We start from the raw sequence: 25,537 nt of genomic DNA, 5'->3' as shown, positions 1-25,537 counted from the left end.
ACACAAAATAGCAGAGTATAGTGAACCCCCATGTACTAGCTTCATATAATTTATCGACTCCAGTCCAATTTTATTTCATCTATGCTCCTACGTACTTCCCTCCATCCTACCCTGCTTTATTTTTAACCAGTCTCAGACCATCTTTTTGCTATCATATTCTCTTAGTAATCTCATCTAGATTCATCACTTTAAATTTCTGTCATATGCTGAAGATTCTCAAATTTATTACCTGCACTGTATCACTGTGGCTCAAAGCATAGATTGTGATACTTACATGCCTGGATTAAAATCATGGCTTTTCCACAGACTACCTTTGTGACCTCAGTTTCTTAATCTCTATGTACTTCATTTGCCCAATCTGTAACATAAGTGATGATAATATTTCCTACTACCTCTTGGGATTATTGTGAGGATTAAATGAGTTAGCATATGTGAAATGCTTATAACAGTGTATACACATATATACCTGCTAGCTTTATTATTGTATCTCCAGGCCAGACCTCTTGTCTGAACGCCAGGCTTACATATCCAGTTGGTTTCTTGGTTTCCTCATTTAGATGTCAAATAGACATCTCAAGTTAATTTTTCTAAAACCAGATTCATAATCTACCCCCCACAAATGTCATGCAACCCCTCCCTCAGTTTTCCTTATCTCAGTTAATGGCATGTACTCTTTCCATTTGCTTAGCCTCAAATACCATGCCTCATCCTTAACTGCTCTCTTGCTTTCATATCTTACATCATATCCTGTTGGCTCTGCTTTCAAAATATATCCATAGCCTTTTACCATTATTACTCCTCTATCATCTCTCACCTTCCATACTGCAGTAGCTTTCTAACTGGTCTTCCTGCTTCCACTTTTCCTTCCCCAAGCCCCTCCCCCAATAGTCTACTCTCAATACAACAATCAGAGTGGTCCTTTAACAAACTTAAGTCAGATCATGACACTCTTCTGTTCAAAGCTCTCCAGTGGCTTCTCATATGATTCAGAGTGAACACCAAAGTCTTTATAGTCCTTTCTGATCTCATCTCTGTCTACACTCACTAATTTTTCTCCAGCCTCACTGGCCTCCTTTCTGTTCCTTGAACATGCCAGGAGGGCTCCCACCATAGGTCTTTATAATTCAGCTATCCCTCTTCTTGAAATGGTCTTTGCTTAGATCTCCACAGCTAACTCCCTCACCTTCTTCAGTATTGGTTTAAATGTTGCCTTCTCATTTAATGAACATCCTTCTCAATCAGCTTGAGTCCAGGCCAACCATCCCATACCCACCTTTAACAGTCTTAGTTCCTCTTACTCTGCTCTACTTTTTCCTTTTTGCTTGGTATTTATCACCATCTAACATACTTTATAATGTGCTCATTATTTTGTATATTATTTTTGCTTTGTCTCGCTCTATGAAAGTGTAAACATCATGAGATTATCTGTATCTGTTTTGTTTGCTGTTGAATCCCAAACACCTAGGACAGTGCATGCCACAAAGTAGACACTAAATAGATAGATAGATAGATAGATAGATAGATAGATAGATAGATAGATAGATAGATAGATAGATATGTGTTTTAGAAAAGATCACTCGGGAAGCATTATAGAGGATAGTTTGGAGGGGAGAAAGAAAGGAAGATTTGTGCAATCATCCTTGTAAGAAATCTATGATGAGAAACTGAGCTAGAAATGAGGTAAGAAGGGAGATGAGTAGCTATTTGTTGGTAGATCCAATAGAAATAGATGGGAGTCTGTTGTGAAGAAAGGTAGAGAGAAAGAATGGTGAGTGATAACTTTTCCATTTATCCTTCATTGTTCTCGACTGAGACTTCCCTATAATAAAAGGCAGATTAACAAGAGAAAACTAAACAGAAGTTTAATAACATGTATACCTCATGTATACATGGTAGATACCCAGGAAAACTGAAGGCAGGCCAGGTGATGAGAGTGAAAGTGATGTGTGCCATTTCCAGAACTTGGCCTTAAAATAGTAGGCCAATGCTCCCATTTGGTCTGGCCCTTTGCCCCTGCAATGAAATAAGACTCTTCCACAACTCCACTTTGACCATGAAGATTAAGTAGAATGCACTATAGAGGTGGAAACATTTTCCCTTCTAGGTTCTTTAGTTCTAGGTTCTAGTCTAATAATTAAATTGATATGACAGATTAATAGGGGATAGGCAAACAAAATTTAATAACATGTATACCTCCCATATACATGTTACTGAACCAAACTTGGGTCTGTTCTCCTGTGCGCAGTAAAACCAATCTATTGACACTGGGTTGTGGTGAAGGAAAGCACAGCATTTATTGTAAAAGTACCAAAACAAGGAGAATGGGTGGCTAGTGCTCTAAACCCCCAAACTCCTCAAAGGGTTTCAGCAAAACTGTTTTAAAGGCCAGGTGAGGGAAAGGGGTTCACATGGTGTGTGATAAGCTCATGCACAATTCTCTGATTGGCTGATGGTGAGGTAATGATCTGTGTCACAGGGGTTACATTATCAGTCCTTAGGTTCCAGGAGGCCTGGGTGCTATGTACTCACGGTCATCAAGTAGTGAACATGTTCCACTGGGGGGTTTTCACACCTGTGAAACAACTTGAGAAATGTGCATCGGATACTATTACCTAGGTACTTCAGAGGGGCTAAAGCAGAGGATATGGGGAAGGGTCTGTCCTGGGAAGGTCCCATAGAGTCCGGCTCAGTTACATACATGGAAGATGCCCAGGAATACTGGGTAACTCTGAAGCGGCTGAAGTCATCACCTTAGATACTATCTTCAGCTAAAGATAAAAGAAGATTTTGGGAGTGGGGAATCAGTGATGGGAGGTCACCAGGAAAAGCACAGTAAACAAGGGTAAGGTTGTTAAGAAGATTTAAATCAGTGCCTTCTTGGAGTTCCCGTTGTGGTGTAGGCCAGAGGTTATAGCTCCGATTCAATCCCTAACCTGGAAACCTCCATATGCCATGAGTGCAGCCATAAAAAGACAAAATAATGATAATAATAATAATTGTTGCCTTCTCCATTAATAAGAGTTTCTTATGAGTTAGAGTCATCCTTCTCTTCCTGGTACGGAAAGGGAGACACCCTTAAAAATGGAGATTTCCCTTATAAATGTAAATGTTTTTCACGAACGATTAACTTCTACTCAATTTTCAGAGCTTCTGTCATATCTGCTGTTTTTTAAAAATAACCAACTTAAAAATAATCAATATACCAGAGAGGCATGTTTTGGGGTGACAAAATCTCTTTCTCTATGATGGAGAAATAACATAGAAGGAACTTGAGTCCTTAAATGACCTGGTGACTACAGAGCTGCCCTGCCAGTTATACGGGAGAGTAATAAATGTCTACCTTCTTTAAACTCCTGTATTTAGGGAGCTCTTTGTTATACAAACTTAACCTTTATCCCAACTAATACAATAGGTAAACTCAGTTGATGTTTTTGTTCCTTAGTATCCCCCATTATTCAAAGGAAAGATGGATAGATTCAGTTGAGAAGTTCTTGAAACACTAATAAAATAATTCTCCTAATTTTGCTCCTTGTATTGGTGAATGCTTGTTCTCTGAATGTGATAAAGAATTACAGAATCATAAGATGGAAGCAGAGTTAAGAATCAGGCCACTCAGAGTAGCTTAAAATTTTGGTGAATACCATGGCATTCACAGTGGGTTAGTAATTTAGCACATCAACAGATATTCTTAATTTTTCCCAGAATATCCAGTTATTTTCTTGTAGTTTCAGTTCATTTTTCTTTTTAATCTTTTTAGATGTTCTTTTAAAATAGCCTACTCCAGATTATTTTACTATCTCAATTATTTAGGGATGCTTATCCTTCATGATTTTTGTGTCTGCTCACTCTCTCTCAAGGCAGATTATTTATACATATGCTTTGTGAGCATGTCTTCAGTTGGAATTTTTTTTTCTTCTATAAAGTTTCTGTGCCCTAGAGAATGGTTTAGATTTGCTTCTGTCATGTACCAATCTGGGACCAGTTTTTATGTTCGTTTCTAACACCTTATGATGTAAATGTGAACTCCTAAAGTGGACATGGCACAGACGTGTGTTTCTTATTTTTACCCAAATTCTCTGGGAAGAGGCACCCACCCTCCCTTGTGTCTTTGTTACTTCCCTGGAGCTGATAGATACTTTTAGTCCCTTTCACTTTGGGCATTTAACTTTCTGGATACCAGCTTTAATTAAGGATTTCAGTTATAGCTTCCTCTCTCATATGAACCCAAGGTCATATCTCCTGACACCCATTACAGCTAATATCCTAGCATTTAGTAGACTAAGGTCTCTAGTTTTTAGTTTAGTCCCTTCCCTGGGCCACTCTTACTACTTCAATTTTTATGTTTCTTTTTTTTTTATTATTATTTCTGATATCTGGGGTATCCTTTCTTTTAACCTCAACTATGTTAAAAATATTATTTGTTATATTATGTCGGTCATTTTTAGTCTATAAGATGAAGGGGTTCTGTGTTAGCTTAGTTGGCTATATGCTGGCGTAAGATGCCTTTAAGTACTTCTTACTATTTATTAGCAGAAAGGCTGAGGTCTTTTTATTTGTCCTTTTGCTCACTGGTTTATCCCTAGCACCACAAGCAGAGCACAGTATAGAGGGATCTCTCAATATACCTGTATTAAATTTATGAATGAATGCTGGGTGATAGGCTTCAACTTCTCCTGGACATTCTGGCTCTGGATCCAAATATGTAAACCCCACTCTGCAAAACAGGAGTCTAGTAGTCACCCCAGTTTCACCTTGTTGGAACACAATTGCGTACTTACCAGCCATGACTTTGTCATACCTCTCTCTTTCTCTCACCTCAAGCAGCTTTTTAAGGCATTCCTTTCAACAACATTCAGTATATTCCCTGAAAAGAAGCTTGAAAAATGTAATTCTTGATACTCTTAGGTTATATTTTCAGTGGAATTTTAGCTCCCAGTCATTATAGTTCCTAAAGGCTGTAGTCCTAAGCCTTACCTGGCTGGCCCATTTCTGGTACATCTCAGAATGGAAGAGGCCAAAATCTTTCCATACCTTTGTCTATACACAGTTCCAGGAAGAGAGGATTAACTTATAATCAGCATTATACTTTCTGTATGACTGTGAGAGCTGAATCAAAAAACTTTCCACTAGGTGATTAGGGGCTTTCTGGAAACCTTGAAATGAAAAATGCATTAGACTAGTCCCTAAGACTTCCTGCAACTTGAGAGCAGTTGCAACCACCCAGGTGCTGAAGGTGTCAGGGTTATCTTATTCCCATTTACATGTGGGTCTTTCACCTCCAGTGATTCAAGTACCAGGTAAAGTATTTAAGCCAACCAGAAGAACACATTTTATTATGTTTTATACTTTTATAAAGCTTTCTGTACCATTAACAGTGAGGCAGTCTTAGATTTATATTGGCTCTGCTACTTACTAGCTTTATGCCTTTGGGAAGTCACTTGACCTCTTGGAATCTCAGTTGTTTTTCTTTTTTTTTAAACCACAAAGTGAGGTTAACAATACTCATTTAATGAGGGTAGTTATGAAGATTAAATAACATAATGGTTGTGAAATACTTAGCACAGTGCCTTGTACAAATAGACACTCCATACATTTTAGGTACCTTTATTCCTGTCTCCTTTCTTTCTAAGCTCAGTATAGGGACAAATATTGCATAGAATATTGCATAGAACTTTTTTTTAAACCTGCAAACCTTGCTTCTGAAGAACCATAGACTTGATCCTGAAAGTTGCCTGGGAACGCTGATCTACTGAGCTTGCTGGTAAGGAGGAAAAGTAAGAGATAAGGTGTTTACAGGGGAAAAATTCAGGTTAAGGGGGAGGAACTCTGGACCAACTGAGAACCTATGGGAAGAACATTAAAAGCAAAAGGACAAAAGAAAAACAAACAAACAAAAAAACACACAAAAGAAAGAAAAAAGGAAACACCCAGGATAATAGCTGTCATTATGAAAGCTATTTCATTAAGCATCTGTCATGTGACAGGCCCAGGCCTGGATGCTTTATCAACATTTAATTAATCTTCCTACTCTCCAATGAATTGGGCATTACTGCCCCCATTATCAATGGGAAAACTGAAGCTGCAGAATATTGTAGTCATTTAGTTACTAAATGTTGGAGTCAGAATTGGAATTCAGACTCAAGTACCCATTTTCTTTCCATGAGGTATAGACTCAATTGGGAAGAGAGTGAGAGGCCAGGACTATGAAAGTCTTGCCATAGGGCCTCCGAAATGCTGGTGAATGGTTTTTAGATAAAGCTGAGAAAGGGAGAATTAAAGTTGTGGAGAAATAACAATGGACACCCTTCCTTAAATAGGGTGCAAAGATTGGTGGCCTACTGGCATCAGACTTTTGGATGTGATCTCAAATGTGTAGCCTGGCAGAGAGAGGAGGCTGGGAATGATTTACTTTTTGAAAGAGAAATAAAACCCTTCTCTTTGACCCCTCAGATGTTGACAGAAGAAAATTACCCAAAGCACACAGTAGCAGGAACCGACTTGAGAGTTGTCATTTTATCACAGGGGTATACTATAAAGGAATCTTGTGGTGAATCGTGAAGAAAATGTAAATAACATTCTCTTCTCCAATTTATCTTTCCTGTAAACCTGACTTTTTGTATCTTAGATTTTTTGACAGTAAATTGAAACTGTAAAAAATAGATTTCAAAATATTTACCAAATGTCCTATTTATCTTGAACAATACTCAACATCATGAAACTAGTGTTGGGAAGCTATTTGGACACTTCCTCAATGTTTATTGTAAAGACTTCTAACTGAAAATAAGGTGTTAATTAAAAAACAGTTTTTTGGAACATCTTTTATTTTCAAAACTCAAAGTAAATTGCCACTTTGGGGTCAAGCCACAGCCACTGTAGAAGCCACGCCAAGTAGTTATGTTGTGAGCCACATGAGAAGTCCATAAATTGCCATTTTGAATTCAACAGTTTTTACCCTAACAGGCCTGGAAACAATGTGATATATATTTAATCACAAAGAATGCCACCCAGTGGTAACACTGGTACTGGGATTATGATTATGTTTTAATTTTCTTTTGTGCTGAAGGGCATGACCATTTACAAAGCTGTCCTATAAAACATGTCGTGTACTAGTCACCTCATGTTATCAGCATCCTCCTGGAGGAATAGTCAGTGGATTTTTTTCCAATTCATGCTGTGCACTCTCTTCCTCATATGTGTGAACTTTGCAGGATGTCAAGTGCCCCATTAAAAATGAATGGAGCATTTGAGGGGCTCCTGCAAACCCTCTAATGATCTTCCCCTTTGAGCAGACAGCATTTCATTGTGTAAATTACACAATGTAAATTACAAAACAACATAGAGCCTGGCATAAAGAAAGTGGAACGCTTGCATTAAACCAAGAAACAACCTGGACCTCCGTCTTAGACCTTGGGAGCCCTTCAAGTGTCGCTGTAGAATCATTTCTTTGAGTAGCTTGGGAACCCTGACAGAACAGAAAGTCCATTATAATGTGGAGTTTGGTGCTAAGTCTTATTCTCAGGTGGAACCCAAGTGAAAATCGTTGTCCTCACTGTTGGGCCTTATCCTCTGTTTCCTCAATGGCATGTGAACCATCCCCCTCTTCATCAGTCCCAGTATGGGAAAACCCCTCCTTTAGCAGCTGCTGTTATTCCCAGTGTTGCTGGTATCACTACTACTTGATGTTGCTGTTTTTGTTTTTTTTCAATTGAGCTTTCGTAGTAATCCAAAAAAGTAGAGACTTAGCGTTAGAATGTTCTCTAGAGAGCTTAAACTTCGTCTTTTTCTTTCTCGATTGTTATACAATTTTTAAATAAAATTATAAGATATTTAAATTGTACATCGTGTTGGAAGTTCCTGCTATAGTTCAGTGGGTTAACACTCTAGCCTTGTCTCTATGGCAGCATGGGTTCAATCCCTAGGCCGGAATAGTAGGTTTAGGATCTGGCATTGCCGCAGCTGTGGCATGGGTTGTAGCTGTGGCTCAGATTTGATCCCTGGCTTGGAAACTTCCATATGCCAAGGGAGCAGCCAAAAAAAAAAAAAAAAAGAAAAGTGTACATTGTGTTCTTCACATATACGTTGTGAAGAAACTCTCACATTGAGTTAATTAGCACATCCAGCACCTCACATATTTAACCTTTTTTTTTGGTAAGAACATTTACATTCGACTTTCTGAGCAAATTTCAGTTATATAATACAGTATATTATCAACTATAATCACCATGTTTTACATTAGATCCTCAGACCTTATGCATCTTATAGCTGAAAGTTTATACCCTTTTACCAGTTTCTCCCTATTTCAAACAATTCCACACGCTAACCACTTTTCTGGCAACCATTTTTATACTCTCCATTTCTATGAGTTTGGCTTTTTTTCCTTAAGGTATTGCACATAAATGATACAGGGCAATATTTGTCTTTCTCTATCTGACTTATTTCACCTAGTATAATGCTCTTAAAGTTCATCCACCTTGTCACAAATGGCAGTTTTTCTTCTTTCTCATGGCTGAATAACATTCCATTGTATATATATGACATTTTCTTTACGCATTTATCCATTGATGGACACAGATTGTTTCCATGTCTTGGCTATTGTGAATAATGCTGCAATAAGCATAGAGGTGCATGTTATCTTTTTGAATTAGTTTTTTGTTTTGTTTTCTTCAGCTATATACCCAGAAGTAGGATTATTAGATCATATGGTAGTTCTGTTTTTAATTTTTAGAAAACGCTCTATACTGTTTTCCATAGCAGCTGAACCCATTTACATTCCCACCAGCAGTGCACAAGGGTTCCATTTCTCCACATGTTGCCAACACTTGTTATTTCTTGTCTTTTTGTTAATAGCCATTCTGACAGGTTTGAAGTGCTACCTCATTGTAGTTTTGATTTGCATTGCCCTGATGATTAGTGATGTTGAGCACTTTTTGTGTACATGTTTGCCGTTTTTATGTCTTACGGAAAAATGTTTATTCAGATCCTCTGCTCATTTAAAAATATTTTTTTTTTTGGTGTTGGGTTGTATGAGTTCTTTATATATTTTTTATGTTAACCCCTTATTAGATAATTGATTTTCAGTCTTTTTGTTGTGTTGATTTCTTTTGGTGTGCCAAAGCTTTTTATTTACTCTAGCCCCACTTGTTTATTTTTGCTTTTGTTGCCTTTCCTTTGGTGTCAAATCCACAGAATCATTGCTAAGACCCATATAAAGGAGTTAAAACCCCTTTCAATAGCCTTCTTCCAGTTGCCTATGCTGATAGCAGTTTCAACCTATGCCTGAATGAATTTGTCTTCGTGGTCTCTTCTGAGGCTATGAGAGGGCAGGACTCTCTATGATTAGCATAGAGAAAGCAGCATGATTTATTAAACATCTTCTTCTTAGACAGTATCCCCAGGTGGAGATACCCTGGGGCTCCTTGATTTTCAGAGCTTTATGATTATTTGGAAAAGGGCGTTTTTTGACATTACGTGGGTTTCATAATTTCTATTTAATGATATATCTTACATCTGGGTATATTATTGTTGTTGTTTTCATTTGAGACAGCTAGTAATATGAGCAAACAACATGGCTTTCATGCTGTAAAATTATTAGTTTATTAAAGCTATCATCTGACACTGGCTTTGAATTATTTATATTTTTTCATAAACTGTTGACAGTGATAATAGGACTAGTACCACAAGCTGGTACAGGAAGGTGATTGACTCTTCTGCTTTTCTTGCCCTTAGGGGAAGTTGCAGACAGCATTATCTTTATCATGACTTGTTGCTTTATAAATACTGACTACTTCAGGTGCATTACAACTATAGGAGGGAGAAAGGGAAACAATACTCCTCTTTCCTTATGCCTTGGGTTCAAAGTGTACTTAAATCATGAGAAAGGCTTACCTGTCAGAAGAGGCAGAATATCATGTGTCTATTCCAAAATATTGAGTCATTCCATGGCTTTTTCATGGGATCAAGAGTCCAGTCCTAAAACTTCATGATGTAACTGATTCTACTCAGTCCACATCAGACTCAACTTCTATCTTGGCTTCTCATTAATCTGTTCCTCATTCAGTCACTGGTACCCCCAGGTTATTTTCTGGCTTCCCCCTTGTTTGTCACATTTTAGCTTGATATCCCAGACACTCTAGTCCTCCTCTGTTTCATCTACCCAGCTTCAGGTGGTTTGATGGACCACCAGCTTTCTCCTGAAAGGGAGACACAGTTGACCTCTGATCCTTCTTGTTTTCCATACTTCACAAAGATTACACTCCCAAGTCTGTTCTAAGCTGAGTCTTTGGACCCTGCTTGGGATGATTGGCCTCTAACCAGAGGAAGATTTAGAAATAAATACAACTTTTCAGTGGAACTTAAGGAATGGTGTTATGTTTGAGGCCCACCTACCTTTTTGCCTCCTCCATCCTTATGATCTAGAAATCTGTTTTTACCAGCCTTGCTTCAGCCTCCCTCAAAATTGCAGGAAAAAAAAAATCTAGGAAGAGGAATGAACATCTCAGCTAGGGGACATAGTCTACAGATAGAATAGGAGTGAAACTATGAAGGTATGTTTAGTGAACTAGCTTGACCAGAGTTCACATTTCATGTTGGAGAGTTTCATAGGAGGAAGATAAGTGAGGTAATATTAAAGACCATTATGAAAGAATTTAGAAGTTGATAGTTAACAATCATTAGAGATATTTTTATAATATTTATATTTAACATATTATATATAATATTATATATATTTATATATTTATTTATATTTAATATTTATAATTACTGATCTTTTAGATTATCATTTACTAAATAAAGGGTGTAAAAAGCTCTCACCATGATGTTAAAGTGTTTATTTTCCTTGAAGTTCTCTCAATTATTGCTTTATTTATTTTGAGGCTGTGTTATTCATTGCAGTACCACTTAAGAACTTCTGTATCTTACTTGTAAGTTGAATTTGATCTTTATATAGCAATCTCTTACCTGGAAGGATGAATTTTCTTTTGTACGATATTGATACTGTAACACCAGTTCGTTCCCTCCCTCCCTTCCCTCCCTCTCTCTCCTTCTCCCTCTCTCTGTGTTTGTCCCAGAGTGAAATATTCTCTTTGTTTTTAGAACATCTTGGAGTTTTTCCTCCTGCCTCTTAAGGCTATCTTCATTATATCATTTTCTTTTTTCTTTTTCTGCCCCTCCTACTCCTGATTACACCGAAAAGTCAGGCCTTGAACCTATAAGTATGTGTATTTTTGTTCATGGATGCACATGCTAACTTGTATTGTTGCTACTTATTTTTGTCCTAGGGGAGTTTATGTCGTGGCTTTTGCTGTAACTCTATCTTTGAAACTAGATTTCACGTCTTCTTTCCAGTCTCATATTTCTAACTGCCTCTCAGCCCAACTCCATCCTCTTCCCTTCAAAAATGAACCTTTTGCCTATATCATCTACCCCATTCTCTTTTTCTCTTGGGCTTGGAGACTTGGAATCATCTACTTTTCTCTGTATTATACTGTCCTAAATCCCTTGACCCTTGCTGGAATGCTAATAGGGTCTCAGCAGTAAGTTCATGGGGAAGCAGTAAAGCCAGAATTTCAGGGGAATGGGTAACTAATAGGAGCTATCTTACAGATTATCCACTGTGATTCTTTCTCTTACTCTCAGTTTTACACCTTTGAAACCCTGGAGTACAATCACTATCCTGGAAAGTTTTCCAGTTCAAGATTCTAAAATTCTTAATCAGGGTCTTTTTGATGAAAGTGACATTCAGTGAAAATGTCTGGCAACATTTCCCTTGATTGGAAAAGGGGTCGAGAATCAGATGAAGATTCTGGGAAACCATGATTTCACAATATGTAAAGCATATGTTGATAGCTTGTGAAAAGAGATGGTTAGAAGTGCCTGTCCCAGTGAGGATAACTGCTTCCTAATTAGAATATTATTTCCTGGTTCTCCCTGAACTCCATGATGAACTTTAAAGAAGAAAAAGAGGAGTTCTCATCATGGCTCAGTGGTTAACAAACCCAACTAGTAACCATGAAGTTTCGGGTTCAATCCCTGGCCTTGCTCAGTGGGTTAAGGATCTGGCACAGCTGTGGCTGTGGCCAGCAGCTACAGCTCCGATTTGACCCCTGGCCTGGGAAACTCCATATGCCATGGGTGCGGCCCTAAAAAGACAAAAAGACAAAAAAAAAGAAAGAAAGAAATTCTCCCTAGAGAATTTTCCATTATTTTTCTCTTTTCTATATGAGCAGCATGGATGAAAGAGTTCTGTGATTGAAAGTTGAGGTTCATATCTAACTACTGGGCCATGACGGCAGGTATTGAGGTGTTGAGCATCACTTGTTGGTTGCTATATAAGGAAGCTAGTGGGGTTTGTAGTCTTAAATGTCATTGTTTTTTTCTATAGTAATATCCCTGCAATCCCCTTGATTATCTCTCTCAAGTGATATAAAATGCCCTGATGTCTATGAGAAGTCTCTAACATTTAGAAATTCTCACTCAGCTTTCTTTTACTGGAGAATTGGTTTCATTCTAAGAAAATACGCCTTCCTTTTACTGAACAGTGAACTGAGAGCCCTTAAGTAAAGTGGAGGGAGATGGGAGTGGGGCAGGTCGAATATGCCATTCTGTCCTCCCAGGAGAATGAGGCATCTAGTTTTCTGAAATCTAGAGTTTTGGGGGTGTATTTGAAAGGAAAAAGGCCTTCCTAGTTATTGTGACCTGCTTAAAGATTCTGTGGAAGTCACAGTCATTTGAGGTTTTCTAAGAAAAGAAAAAGAAAGTCTAAATATAATCCTAAAAGGTAGTTAACTTGACAATAAAGCACACCCAGTTACAGAGAATATTTTTCTGGAAATTGGCAATATAGGCAAAAATCTTCCCTGATTATTATTGGCTGTACCTGTGGCTACACTTTATTTTATGCTTTCTCTTCCTGGCACACTAGAGGTCTTCTTCCATGTTGGCTTTTGCAAACTTCATGCCCAGGAGCACACACATCTATCCTTCCATCTGGAAGGCTCTGCTCACTTCTCCCCAAGCTTTATTCCTACCTGCCCTCAAAAAGTGGCTTAAGAACACTTTACAGAGATACCCTGAATGCCAGCTCTTCCATTATGCCCTAAGTTCTTTCTCCCAACCTCTCAACTCTTAAAACCTGTTAGCAGTGTATCAAGTCCATTGTGCTCTGATGCAGGACAGCAGAGAATGCAGGGCCAGGCTCTTTGATCAGTGGTAGAGATGAATTTCTCCTGGTCCACCCACACTCTGCCAGTCATTCTGCCAGCAGAGGCTGCTGATGCAGGCCAACCATGGAAGAGTGTGAGGCTCACCTTAGCTCAGCTGCAGCAAGAAATGTATTGTGCCGTACTTTCCTGTCCTTGATCTTTAAGCACATTTGACCTTTATCTTTTTTCCCAGGTTGCAGGTGTTTCCATAGACTTTGTTTGCCCATATTAGGGAATGTTGGATGGTTGGAAGATGATAGTAAGAGCAGCTAACAATTATTGAGAACTTAGTGTTGTAGGCGTTAAGTGTTCATTTAATGTTTATTGAACTCATTAACTCATTTAATCCTCCCAACTATACTATGAGGTGAGTATTATTGCATTTTATAGTTAGGTAAATTAAAGTACAGAGAGATTGGGTTACTTTTTTTTTTTTTTGCTTTCTAAGGCCAAACTCTCAGCATATGGAAGTTCCCAGACTAGGGGTCAAACTGGAGCTATAGCTGGCAGCCTACACCACAGCTACAGCAATGCCAGATCCAAGCCGTGTCTGTGACCTATACATCACAGCTCACAGCAGTGCTGGATCCTTAACTCACTGAATGAGGCCAGGAATTGAACCCACATCCTCATTGATACTAGTTGGGTTTGTTTCTGCTGTGCCACATCGGGAACTCCTAGATTACTTTTCTAGGGCTACACAGCTCATAAATGCCAAAGCTCAAGCTCCTAACACCAAGACTATACTCACTCTAGGCTTCGGGGTCATACAAGATATTCAGAGCTTAATGAACATTGATTGGACTCATGAGGCAATTCAGCCATCTGATGTTCTCATTAGTTTTAATTTGAAGAAGTAGCTCAGAGAGAGAGTTTATAGATCTTAGAAATTTAGCTCTAGCTAGAGGTTGTGTCATCAACCTGAGGCCCTAGAGCAGTTAGATGAGAGTCCTATGTGCTTTATCTCATCTGACCTGGCTCTTGCTGTCAAGACTACCAGAAAGAATGAATAGGGAGCAATGCTTAGTTTGTATTGTGTATTAACAATGTTCCAGGTGCCAAACAGAAGCCTCATGAAGTGGAAATTTTGCCCCTCTGGGATGGTCTATACTAGGACATGTCTATGGCCTTAATATTTTAGCTATTCAAATCATTAAAAGGTAAATATATACAATAGTGAAAACCTTTCTTATTTTACATAAAAGGGAAACTTCAGAAACTTAGATTTAGCAACTAACTTTTATTTAGACTTGCCATTGTAACGAATATAAAGTTTGTTACAATCTAAATCAGAAACTTTCAGGATTATTTTACTAAAATCTAAAAAAGTAATTTGTCATACTGATCTATGAAAGTGTGAATTACTCTGGGGATTAGGAGGTGAGTTTCTGTAATAATTAGGTGTGCCAGAAATAATTTCTTCCCTCCCCTTCTCCCTCCTCTTCTGCATTTACTTGCACTGGTCTTGGTCTCTAATGTAATTCTTCTGAGATTGTTTAATGTAGTGAATTTCTATTTCTCTACCCTAAAAAGTACCACTGTTTCATTATCTCATGAAGTCATATATGTGTACATTTTATTTTGTGATATTTCAAAGAACTATAAAATCTCAAGTCAGGAATGCCCAGGAAAAGTGAATTTTAATGGAACAATTTTTCTCTTGAACTGAGGGTTAATCAGGACCCTTCTCTCCATAATTTTTCAGTGTCTTGTTTGCAGTTTTTTCCCTAATCCGTGAATGTACTCTCTGGACTTTGTTGAAAGGAGAGGCTATCTGGTGAAAAATACAAATTGTCTGTCAGTCATAAGCCTTATATTCAAATCTATGTTTTTTCACTTGCCAGCTCTCTGGTTTTGGGGAGTATGGATCTTCATAAAGCCATCTGCAAAATGGGCACAGTAACCCTTGCCCTGCTTATCTCTTCAGGGCTATAGAGTGAATCACATTAAATAAAGAGAGTGGAAAAGCTTTGAACAAGTCTTAGATTTTATTTTGAAGAAGATGGCAACTACCAAGTTTTGACTGCCAGGGGCCAAGTGCTGTATACATATTATTGTTATTCTGTAAAAACAGAGTATATTTGTTTTTTTATAGATGAGAAAAGTAAGGCTTGGGAGATAAGTGAATTACCCAAGATTCATAAATAGCAGAACCAATTTCCTTTACAGCAAATTGTTTTCTTGATTAACCAAAGGCCTTTATTTAGAGTACCAGTTCTTGCAAATAAATTAGGTCTAGAAAATTGGCCAGAAGTATACTAACCTTAGGGAGTATTGTTTTGCTTAGGGCTCTTTCAGTTATAAGAAACCTTAGGTTTCAGAGAGACTTCAGAGAAATCCAAAGACAAAAATCAAATTATAGTTGGATCTAAAGGAAAGTTGTCATGAATCAAGGCCACTCTTGCCTCCATCTTCCTCCTCTCTTGGGCCGTACAATCAAAACATTCCTTTTGAATGTTGCCTCTACCTTTTTTTTTTTATTGCCTGACTCCCTTATAACTGAAGCTTGAACGTGGCCCATATTAGGGAGTCCAGACTTCCCTACATCATGGCATCTCCTGATATTGTCCTACTGCTAACTGAAAACTTTCCTAGAATCTTTTGGTTCAGATTCCTAAGGGAGGAATCCGATTGGCCAAACTCATCTATTTTACTCATATCCAAGGTCGCTGATTACAGACAAGCCCATGCATTGGCTGCCTTTGCCTTAGATGTCCTCCTCTTGGTTATGTCCATTTAGCATAAGTGGTAGGAAGAGTAAGAACAGAGAGTAAATATGACAGCTTTGTTTATTATATCCATTAAAGAAGGTATTTGTTTTTGCTTTGTTTCTGCATTCCCTAATTTTTCCCAACCTTATTAAGATATAATTGACATATAACCTTAATATTTTACTGTTACCTTTTAGGCTTTGTTCCTTTTTATTCCAAAATACCCCTACTTCCAGCATATTCTCAATAATTGGATCTCAGGTGATTCACATTTTATGGTATAGGCACTAGGAAATACTGCAGCTTGTTTTTATCTTCTGATTCACCATTACTCATGTCTGTTCTTTTTTTTAAATGAATTTTTAAAGTTTTATTTAAGTATAAGTAATTTACAAGGCTGTGATAATTCCCGCTGTACAACAAATTGACCCAGTCATACATATATACATATCCATTCTCTCTGATTCTTTTCCTGTATAGATTATCACAGAATACTGGGTAGGGTTCTCTGTGCTATACAGCAGGTCCCCTTTTATCAATCATTCCATATACCGCAGTGTCCATACGCGAGTCCCAAACCCCTAGTCTACCTCTCCCACCCCCTCCACCTGTCCCCTTTGGTAAACAAAAGTTTTTCAAAGTCTATGAGTCTGTTTCTATCTGAAAATAAGTTCATTTGTATCCTTTTTAAAAAAGATTCCACATATGCGTAATACCATATGATATTTGTCTTTCACTGTCTAACTTCACTTAGTATAATAGTTTCTACATCCAACCATGTTGCTGCAAATGGCAGTATTTCATTCTTTTTTATGGCTGAGTAGTATTCCATTGTATATATGTACCACATCTTTTTTTGGGAGGGGCACATCTGCAGCATATGAAGGTTCCCATGCTATGGCCTGAAGTGGAGCTGCAGCTGCTGGTCTATACCACAGCCACAGAAATGTTGTATCCAAGCTGTGTCTGTGACCTATACCACAGCTCATGGCAATGCCAGATCCTTAATCCACTGGGTGAGGCCAGGGGTTGAATCCACATCCTCATGAATACTAGTCAGATTCATTTCTGCTATGCCATATTCTTCATCTATTCCTCTATTGATGGACATTTAGGTTGCTTCCCTGTCTTGGCTATTGTAATTAGTGCTTCAGTGAACATTGGGGTGCATGCATCTTTTCAAATTATGGTTTTTCTCTGAATGGATGCCCAGGATTGGGATTGCTGGGTTGTATGGTAGTTATATTTCTAGAATTTTTTTTTTGAGGAACTTCCATACTGTTTTCCATAGTGGTCTCATGGATTTGCACACCCACAAACAGTGTAAGAGAGTCCCCTTTTCTCCTCACCCTCTCCAGCATTTATTATTTGTAGACTTTTTGATGATGGCCATTCTGACTGGTATAAGGTGTTACCTCATAGTAGTTTTGATTTGTATTTCTCTAATAATTAGTGATGTTGAGCATCTTTTCATGAATTTTTGGCCATCTGTATGTCTTCTTTGGAGAAATGTCTATTTAGATTGTCTGCCCATTTTTCAATTGGTTTGATTGAGCTACAGAAGGTGTTTGCATATTTTGGAGATTAATCCTTTTCAGTTGCTTCATTTGCAATTATTTTCTCCCATCCTGTGGGTTGTCTTTTTGTTTTGTTTAGGGTTTCCTTTGCTGTGCTAAAACTTTTAAGTTAAATTAAAAGGTCCCATTTGTTCATTTTAGTTTGTATTTTTATTACTCTAGGAGGTGGATCTGATAAGATGTTGCTATGGTTTATGTTAGAGAGTTTTTGGCCTATGTTTTCCCCTAAGAGTTTTATAGTATCCAGTCTTACATTTAGGTCTTTAATCCATTTTGAGTTTATTTTGTGTACGGTGTTAGGAGGTGTTCTAATTTCATTCTTTTACATGTGGCTGTTCAGTTTTCCCAGCACCACTTATTGAAGGGACTGTCTTTTCTACATTGTATACTCTTACCTACTTCATCCTAGATTAGTTGACAGTAGGTGTGTAGTTTTAATTCTGGGCTTTCTATCCTGTTCCACTGATCTATATTTCTGTTTTTGTGCCAGTACTATACTCTTTTTATGACTGTAGCTTTGTAATATAGTCTGAGGTCAGGAAGCCTGATTCCTCCATCTCATTTTTCTTTCTTAGGTTGGCTTTGGCTATTCTGGATCTTCTGTGCTTCCAAACAAACTTGAAATATTTTGTTCTAGTTCTGTGAAAAATACCATTGGTAATTTGATAGGGAGTGCATTGAATCTGTAGATTGCCTTGGGTAGTGTAGTCATTTTGACAATATTGATCCTTCATTGCAAGAGCACAGTGTATCTTTCCTTCTGGTTGTATCATCTTTGATTTCTTTCATCAGCATTTTATAATTTTCAGGGTACAGATGTTTGTCTCTTTAGGTAGGTTTATTCCTAGGTATTTTATTCTTTTTGATGCAATGGTAATTAAGATGGTTTCCCTAATTTCTCTTTCTGATCTTTCATTGTTAGTGTATAGAAATGCCGTTGATTTCCATGTATTAATTTTGTATCCTGTGACTTTGCCAAATTCATTGATGAACACTAACAGTTTTCTGGTGGTGTCTTTGGGATTTTCTAGGCATAGTATCATGTCTTCTGCAAACAGTGATAGTTTTACTTCTTCCTTTCCAATTTGGATTCCTTTTATTTCTTTTTTTTTCTTCTGATGCTGTGGCTAGGACTTCCAAAACTATGTGGAATAGTTTTGGTGAGAGCACACATCCTTGTCTTGTTCCTGATCTTAGCAGGAATTCTTTCAGCTTTTCACCATTGAGAATGATGTTAGCTCTGGGTTTGTTATATATGGCCTTTATTATGTTGAGATAGCTTCCCTCTATGCTCACTTTCTGGAGGGTTTTTTATCAGAAATTGGTACTGGATTTTGTCAAGAGCTTTTTCTGCATCTATTTGAGAGGATCATATGTTTGTTTTTTGTTTTTGTTTTTGTTTTTTGGTCTTTTGTCTTTTTAGGGCTGCACCCACAGCATGTGGAGGTTCCCAGGCTAGGAGTCTAATTGGAGCTACAACTGCCAGCCTACACCACAGCCACCAACCTACACCACAGCCACAGCAACGCCAGATCTGAGCTGTGTCTGCAACCTACACCACAGCTCATCACAATGCCGGATCCTTAACCCACTGAGCAAGGCCAGGGATCGAACCTGCAACCTCCTGGTTCCTAGTCGGACTTGTTTCCACTGTGCCACGATGGGAACTCCTCTTCATATGGTTTTTCTTCTTCAGTTTTTTAATGTGGTGTATCACACTGATTGATTTGCAGATATCAAAAAATCCTTGCATCCCTGGGATAAATTCCACTTGATCATGGTGTACAATCCTTTTGTTGGATTTGGTTTGCTAATATTTTGTTGAGGATTTTTGCATCTATGTTCATCATTGATATTGGCCTGTAATTTTCTTTTTTTGTGGTATCTTAGTCTGTTTTTGGTATTAGGGTGAAGGAGGCCTCACTCAAATGAGTTTGGCAGTGTTCCTTTGTCTGCTATTTTTTGGAAAAGTTTCATAAGGATAGGTATTAACTCTTCTCTGAATTTATTTATTTATTTATTTGTCTTTTCAGGGCTGCATCTGCAGCCTATGGAGTTTCCCAGGCTAGGGGTTGAATTGGAGCTGTAGCCGTTGACCCACACCACAGTCACAGCAGCACCAGACCTGAGCCATGTCTGCAGCCCACACCACAGCTCACGCCAACACTGGATCCTTAACAAATTGAGCGAGGCCAGGTATTGAACCTGGAACTTCATGGTTCCTAGTTGGATTCGTTTCCGCTGTGCCACAACAGGAACTCCTCTTCTCTAAATTTTTGATGGAATTTGTCTGTGAAGCCATCTGGTCCTGGACTTTGGTTTGTTGGAAGTTTTTAAATCATAGTTTCAATTTCAGTACTTGTGATTGGCCTGTTCATCTTTTCTGTTTCTTCTTGGCTTAGTCTTGGAGGATTGTACTTTTCTAAGAATTATCCATTTCTTCTGGCTTTTATTCTTTTTTATGGATCAGTCGTAGTCCATTGTATATATATACACCACATCTTCTTTATCCATTCATCTGTTGATAGACATTTAGGTTGCTTCCATGTCTTTGCTATTGTAAATAGTGCTGCTATGAATATTGGGATGCATGTATCTTTTCAAATGAGAATTTTAATCTTTTTTGGATATATGCCCAGGTGTAGGATTGCTGGATCATGTGGTAACTCTATTTTTAGTTTTTTAAGGAACCTACATACTGTTTTCCATGGTGGCTTCACCATTTTACATTTCCATCAAGAATGTAGGAGGATTCCCTTTTCTCCACATTCTCTCCAGAAATTTTTATCCTTTTCATTGCCATACCTGTGGCAAATGGAAGTTCCTGGGCTAGTGGTTGAATTGGAGCTGCAGCTGCAAGCCTATGCCACAGCCACAGCAGCACTAGATCCGAGCTGTATCTGTGACCTGTGCTACAACTTGCAGTGATTCCAGACCCTTAACCCACTGACCAGGGCCAGGGATCAAACCTATATCCTCATGGCCTCTGTGTCAGGTTCTTAACCTGCTGGGCCACAATGGGAACTTTGCATTTAGTATTTGTAGACTTTTTGATGATGCCCATTCTCACCAGTGTGAAGTGGTATATCATTATAGTTTTGATTTGCATTTCTCTACTAATTAGTGATGTTGAGCTTCTTTTCAAGTGCCTTTTGGCTACCCATGTCTTCTTTGGCAAAATGTCTGTTTAGATCTTCTGCCCATTTTTTCATTGGGTTGTGTTTTTTTTTTGTTGTTGTTGTTATTAAGTTATATGAGCTTTTTATATATTTTGGAAATAAAGCCCTTATCATTTGCAGCATTTGCAAATATTTTCTCTCTTTCTATAGATTGTCTTTTCTTTGTGTTTATGGTTTTCTTTGCTGTGCAAAAGTTTTTAAGTTTAATAAGGTCCCATTTATTTTTTCTTTTGTTTCTATTACTCTAGGAGAGGGATTCAAAAAAATATTCCTGCGATTTATGTCAAGAAGTGTTCTGCCTATGTTTTTCTTTAGGAGTCTTATAGTAACTATGGTTTTATATTATACTATAGATCTTACATTTAGGTCTTTAATCCATTTTAAATATTCTAATTTCATTCTTTTACAAGTAGCTAATTTTCCCAGCACCACTTATTGAAGAGACTATCTTTTCTACATTGTATATTCTTGCCCCCTTTGTTCTAGATTAATTGACTGTATGTACATGGGTTTATTTCTGGCCTTTTTTCCTGTTTCATTGATCTATATTCTGTTTTTGTGCCAATATCATACTGTTTTGAGGGCTGTAGCTTTGTAGTATAGTCTGAGGTCAGGGAGCCTGATTCCTATTCTTCTTTCTCAAGAATATTTTTGGCTATTTAGGGTCTTTTGTGTTTCTATAAAATTAGAAAAAAAATTTATTCTTGTTTTGTGAAAATGCCTATCAGTAATTTGATAGGGATTACATTGACTCTGTAGATTACCTTGGATAGTATGTTCATTTTAACAATATTAATTCTTCTAATCCAAGAACATGGTATATCTTTCCATCTGTTTGTGTATTCTTCAGTTTCTTACATCAGAGTATAGGTCGTTTGCTTCCTTAGGAAGGTTTATTCCTAGATATTTTATTCTTTTTTATGTGATGGTAAGTAGGATTGTTTCCTTAATTTCTCTTTCTGTGTTTCCTACTTTGTGCAATTACAAACAATGACGCAGTGACTAACCTTGGGCAAAAATTTTTTCTGAGTGATGTTGGAAATGTGTCCACAGAGTTGATTTCTAGAAGTGAGTTTACTGAGTTAAAAGGTAAGTGCCTATATGGCTTTGTTAGGTATTGTCAAATGTTCCTCCAGAAAGCTATACAGTTTGCATTACCACCTTCATCGCATAAAAGTGCCTTTTCCCCATAGTTTGGCAATGGATTATGTCCTCATACTTTAAAAAAAATTTTCTAACCTAAGAGATACAACATGGCATCACAGTATTATCTTAATATTATTTCTCTATGAGTAAATTTGAAGATTTTTACATCTATTTTTTTATGACTTGTCTTTTTATGTCTTTTTTTCTGGGGTTTTTGTCTTTTGTGCCTCAATTTTTAAGAGCTTGTCATGTATGAGAATTATTAGCATTTGGTTGTATATGTTGTAAATATTTTCTCCCAGTTTGTCAGTTGCCTCTTGATTTTATTTACAGAGTTAGTTTGTCATGCAACTTAAAATGTTTTTTATGTAGTCAAATTTCTTAACTTTTCTTTCATTACTTCTGGATTATGAATCATAGTTTGAAAACTTGAATGGTTTCACTTTTTTCCATTTAGATTTCTGGTCCATTTGGATTTTTTTGTGTGTATGGTGTAAGTTACAGATTTGTAGATCTGTTTTATCTTTTTACCAGTGAATGTCCAGTTGTTTATGCTCCATTTATTATATAATCTACCTTTGTAACATATTTAATGTGGCAAGACTTCTCTCTTCTCCTCTCCATAGGTTTTCTTTTTGATGTTTTCATGACTATTTTTTTTTTTTTTTTTTTTTAGGGCTGCACCCACAGCATATGGAAATTCCCAGACTAGGGGTCAAATCAGAGCTGCAGCTACTGGCCTACACCACAGCCACAGCAATGAGAATCCAAGCCATGTCTTCAACCTATGCCACAGCTCATGGTGACGCTGGACCCTTAACCCACTGAGTGGGACCAGGGATCAAGCCTGAGTCCTTATGGATACTAGTTGGGTTCATTACCACTGAGAATGGGAACTCCTCATTTCATGTTTTTTTATGTGAACTTTAATATCAACTTGTCTAACTTTATGAAGACATTTCTTAGACATTTTCATTAAGATGGACCTAAATATATAAATTACCTTAGGAGGAAATGACATTTGCACAATGTAGAGTTGTCATATCCAAGAATAGAGGATATCTTTCCATTTATTTAAGTCTACTCTTATGTCTTTTAGAAATGTTTCTTGTCTATTCTTTACATTTATTCTTCTATATGCATTAGAATTAACTTATTGGTTCTATTTAAAATCCTGTTGATTGGGATTGAATTCAATTTATAACTTTATATGAGGCTGAGATTTTTATGATTTTGAATTTTCTAATCTATGAATAAATAAATATGTATCTCCATTTTTTTAGTTTTTCTTTTAGTCTGTCAATACATTTTTATAATTTTTTCTTCATAAAATCTTGCACATTTATTGTTATATTTAGTCCTAGGTCTTCATTTGTTTTTCTTTTTGTTGTTGCTATTATAAATGGAATCTCTTTTAAAACTACATTTTTTAGTTATTTGTGGCTGATGTATAAGGATGCTATTTATATATACATGTTGATATTTTAATCCATTAGCTTTAGTGAACTCCCTTACATCATCTACAAATAATTACAGTTCTGTTTCTTCCTTCTGAATCCTTTACTCCTTTTATTTCTTGTCTTACTGTCCTGTTTATATCCTCTAGAACAAAATTAACTAGAAGTGTTTTTAATGGGTATCCTTCTTTTGTTTCAAATTTAACCAAAGTATTCCTGAATTTCATCATTATGTATAATATTTACTGTATATTTATGGTAAGTACTTTTTTATCAGATTAAGAAAGTCAGTTATCAGTTTAATTATTAAAATAATATTGAGTTGTAGAAAATATTTTTCCATATGTATTGAAATGTATGTATATTTTTCTTATTTAATATGTAATCATGAGGAGTTAAAACTAATAAAATATCAATATACATTCATATATATTTAGATACATTATTGAAATCTAGTTAGTAATATTTTATTTATTTTAGTGCATGTATCTTTTTTAATGAAAGTTTTGTCTGGATATATGCCCAGGAGTGGGATTGCTGGATCATATGGTAGTTCTATATTTAGTTTTCTGAGTTACCTCCATGCTGTTTTCCATAGTGGTTGTATCAATTTACATTTCCTGCCAACAGTGAAAGAGGGTTTCCTTTTCTCTACACCCTCTCCAGCATTTGTTATATGTAGACTTATTAATGACAGCCATTACCTTTACTTTTGAATGAGTTTAGCTGGGCATTGAATTCTAAATTCATGATTATTTTTGCATAGCACTTGAGAGCTCTTCTTTGATTTGCTGAAGTTTCATTATGTTGTGGCTAGATTTGGGTTTAGTTAAATTTATTCTTCTCAAAACTTACTATTGAACTTTAGGATTCAAGTCTTTTAGTCATTTAATTTAGCCATTATCTTAAACATTTTTAAAGTGTCTTATTTTCTCTGTTCTCCATTTTTTGAATTAAATATATACTAGATCTCCTCATCCTATCTTCTGTGTCTTTTAATCTTTTCTATTTTCCAGACTTTATGTCTTTGTGCCTTCTGGATTAATTCCTCAAATTTGTTTTCCAGTTTGTGAATTCTCTTGCTATATCAAATTTCTGTTTAATGCATCCATTTGCATTTTGAATTTCCCTGATATCTCCCTATACTAATGGATAGATTTTTACTTGGACTGCCCTTTCACATAGTTACGGTCCTTTGAAGGTTCTAACTTTTATGCAGTATTCCCAGTTCTGTCTCTGATCATACAGCCTGATGCCCACCTATGTCTCCACATAAGCATGAAATTCCAAGCACTTAGGTAATAGATCAACAATAAACTCTCCATCACTATAATGCAGCTACATCATGAGCAGACACTTTGAAACTTTGTTCCGTTTTCTCTTACCTCTTTGTTTCTGGTACCTGAGGATTTCTCTCTCTTGAGAACTTAGATATGAATTTAAAGCATTTAAAAATTTTATTTTATCCAGCATTTCTAGGTTTTTATAGTGAGATTTATCTTAGTCTGCATTTTGCTAAAACAGAAAGTCTTGAGTAATACTTTAATAATGAGGAAAAAAACCTCTTGTTATTTGTTTTGAAAAGAGAATGGCAACCTGTGTTGATCTGGGACCAGGACAAAGATTGGCTATGCCTGTGTTTTGAAGTATGATGACCAAAAAACCCAAAAGCCATCCTGTATCTGCATCTTGGTGGCCACATAATCTGCCATTGGAGAGCTATTACATGATGGGTTTCCTGTATGTCTTTGTGAAGTAACTTGTCATAGCGTGTATCAGAATTTTGAGTTTTAGTCATGCATGGCTCTACCGCTGACTAAAAAAGTCAAGATGGCCAGGACCAATTATTTGTTCAATAATTTATCATCTTAGTTAGATTTTATCGATACAGCAAGAAAAGAATTATCAAGCACCTATTAAACCAAATCCTGGAGATTTGGAAGAGAAGCAGATAAAAGTTGCCATTCTCAAGGAATTTAGAATTCACTAGCAGGAGACTGGCTTGGAATCAGTTGTGGTATAAATTTGCATGGACTGTTGTCAAGGTACAGAGGATGGAGTGGCCCATTGAATCTTGACAGTAGGGGGAATAATCAAAAAAGTTCTGAGAGTAAGAAATGAGACAATTGGAGGTATACAATCTTTCAATCACTGATTTGTAGTAGGATATTTAAGGACTGCAAGCTCCCTCAGTGAGTGTCCTCAATACTTTTGGTAGAATGGATACAAACATACAGACTTCTTATATTCTTTCCTGGGTATTAG

General features: G+C 36.9%; 2 protein-coding genes across 6 annotated transcripts in view; one reads left to right on the top strand and one right to left on the bottom strand.

The window, feature by feature from the left end:
* MFSD8 (major facilitator superfamily domain containing 8) overlaps window positions 1-6,919 on the bottom strand; it is a 449,919-nt gene extending 443,000 nt beyond the window's left edge. Inside the window, exon 1 of the mRNA XM_084972957.1 lies at window positions 6,863-6,919. The gene's annotated coding sequence lies outside the window, so the exon portion shown is untranslated. The remainder of the gene's footprint in view (window positions 1-6,862) is intronic.
* Window positions 1-25,537, top strand: part of LOC146400960 (uncharacterized) — a 285,838-nt gene that overhangs the window by 80,265 nt on the left and 180,036 nt on the right. The gene's annotated exons all lie outside the window — the stretch shown is intronic.

The sequence above is a fragment of the Sus scrofa genome, chromosome 8 (genome assembly GCF_054392235.1).
Source record: "Sus scrofa isolate SSC_HxYL_T2T_F1_AM1 chromosome 8, Sscrofa_HxYL_maternal_Yorkshire_Landrace_v2.0, whole genome shotgun sequence".
Lineage (NCBI taxonomy): Eukaryota > Metazoa > Chordata > Mammalia > Artiodactyla > Suidae > Sus > Sus scrofa.
The sequence above is the reverse complement of the archived record's forward strand: the minus strand, read 5'-3'. Positions and strand labels throughout refer to the sequence as shown.